This window comes from Megalopta genalis, unplaced genomic scaffold, assembly GCF_051020955.1.
Source record: "Megalopta genalis isolate 19385.01 unplaced genomic scaffold, iyMegGena1_principal scaffold0113, whole genome shotgun sequence".
NCBI lineage: Eukaryota > Metazoa > Arthropoda > Insecta > Hymenoptera > Halictidae > Megalopta > Megalopta genalis.
Window position 1 is genome coordinate 150,001 of NW_027476182.1, and position 2,500 is coordinate 152,500.

At 53.6% G+C, this 2,500-nt stretch overlaps 1 pseudogene; it reads right to left on the reverse strand.

Moving 5' to 3' along the window:
• LOC143262309 (large subunit ribosomal RNA) overlaps nt 1–2,500 on the reverse strand; it is a 7,726-nt pseudogene that overhangs the window by 1,844 nt on the left and 3,382 nt on the right.

Sequence of the window (2,500 nt, forward strand, 5' to 3'; positions counted from 1 at the left end):
CTAACGACCTGGCTGTCGATGACCCTGACAGCTCCATCCTTAAAGGCCACCAAATCAGGCTTCTGCAGACCCGACTGCAGGACATAATGCGGGTTCTCCCTAACCTTCCACCCACTTTGCCTCAGACCAAACGCTACGATTCGGCATATGGCATCGTGTCTGAGTATTCGACCCCCATGAGTCCGGTGACATCCCTGCACTATGTGTGCCGCCGTCTCCGTTACGGCGCACCCAGCACGACACAACACAGGAGCCCCATTCCCACGACGGCCTCTTGATGTTCTTACTCTGGTGGGCAGGGCGTTAATACGTACATGGTGATATTGCACGTAATCCCTGCCGGGGATCCCCGCAGAACAGGCGTCAACCCAAGAGCTGCTATCGATGACTTTAGCAGCCTCACGCAATTCTCCTCCATCGTTAGACTGATGGAGTAAAGATGCCCAGTATTTGGCACGATCCTCAGGCCGGAAGAGCGCCCGACCTTGGATAGTCAGAGCACTCTCCGCCCGTCGAACCGCTGCCACAACTGCCGGATGTTGGGAGGCATCTCTTGCAGCCGCACAGGAGGACCCCGCCATTGATGTTAACCTGGCGTGCATCATACCCGGTATCGATGTTCGAAACGCGGGGATGCCAAGTCCACCCTCCTTGCAACTGGCGTGGAAATACCCAAGTGGTACATCTTTGGGCAGACGCAACCACCTTCGAACGGCCAGCCGCGTCTGTTTATCTAATGCCTTCAAGATTTTAAGTGGGCATCTTGTCAAAACCAGCTGGTGATAAAAACGCGGAATGAGGAAACAGCGCAAGATCTTGAGGCGCTGTTGAGGCTTGAGTGGCGCCTTGGTGATATTGGCCAACTCTCTGTCTAGCTTGCCCCCAGGTTTTTCAATACCCATTGGCGAGATCTTAATGCCCAGATATCGGAAGCCCTCGGTAGGTCCCAGTTGTTTTATAGACCGACCGTTGACCTCAAATTTGCTGGCGGAGAGTATCTTGTACTTCTTTTCTTTACCAGCGATCTGGATGGACATAGCCAGACATTTATCGGAGTTGAATTCCAACCCGTACTTTCGTGCCTCTTCCTCAGCCGTTCGAAGCATGCCCTGCATTCCTGAAACGGAGGACGCGAACAAGATCAGGTCATCCGCATACGCCAGTATATTGACCCTTTGCTCCCTGATAACATAGCCGACCTCCTCGGGTAACACCCTTATCACCCGGTCCATGACGATCGAGAATAGCAGGGACGACAAGGGATCGCCCTGCCGCACACCCCTCGCCACCCGGATCGGATCCGATGTCTCTCCATGGACCTGAAGCACGGTTCGGCTATTATGGTACGTCGCTGTTATGTACCTCACAAAGAGCTCCGGGAGTCCCAATCCCCTTAGTGCCGATGTTATGGCATGGTGACTAACGCTGTCAAACGCCTTGGCCACATCTAAGGACACAACGTGAAGCTGCTTTAAGCAGCTCCGTGCGTCACGAAGGGCAGCTGACAGTACAAGAACGTTCTCAGCACAGCCATCGTGTACTCCTCGTTGCCGCTCATCGATGAGACGGGCTTTTGCCAATCTCACCGCCAAGATTTTATGCAGCTGACGAACGACGACTGAAGCCACACTTATAGGACGGAACTCGGATGGTGTTGAGCTTCCGTCCTTCTTAGGGATAAATACCGTCCTGCTGATGAGGAGCTCAGATGGAAATGCCCCTACCGCAAGGATGACATTATAAAATAAGGTTCTTAGAACTACTGGCACACTCCTCCATTGCCTGCTCGAGATGTTATCGAGACCCGATGCCGAGGAGAGCGGGATCTCATTGGCCTGGATCTCATGGCCACGAACCGGCTCAGCGATCCAATGCAGGTCATCCCTTTCCTGAACTGGATGAAGGTGTTCAATGGGGACAGAAGGACTGGTGAGCATAGGTGTCCAGTACTCCACCATCTCGCCAACGGTTGGTGTTTGAGCCTGCACCGGGCCATCCAGTACAAGCTTGGCCGCGCGAGACATGTCCTTCTTCCAGAGTTCCTGCATGGCCGCATACTCCCTTCTCCTCAGTCTCCACCTCGGCACGGGCCCGGCAGGTGCAGCTTTAGGTGGCCGGAGCAGTGGTGTTCTCCGCTCCTTTACTTTCGCAGAAGGCGTCGGAAAGACTCGTTGAAGCCATCGACAACAAGCACTCGGTGTTATTGGTTCTCGATTAAGAACCGTTCTCGCAAGACTTACGAGTTCCTCCGCTTCATGGGATTTCACCCTTTCGGCCGGATCAATCAGCTTACGGATAGCGTCAATATATTGGCACTGATGTTGCTGTGCCGACGCAGAGTGCTCCTGAACAGGAGTAGGCGAATCCGCCTGTCGATGACTTGTGTCGTGATGTTGAGTGACACTGGAGGTTGAAGGTTGAGACTCAACGGCAGTTCCACGCTCGCGGCATACACCGATCTTCTGTGTAACAAGAGCTTTATACGTCAATTTCTTTCTGA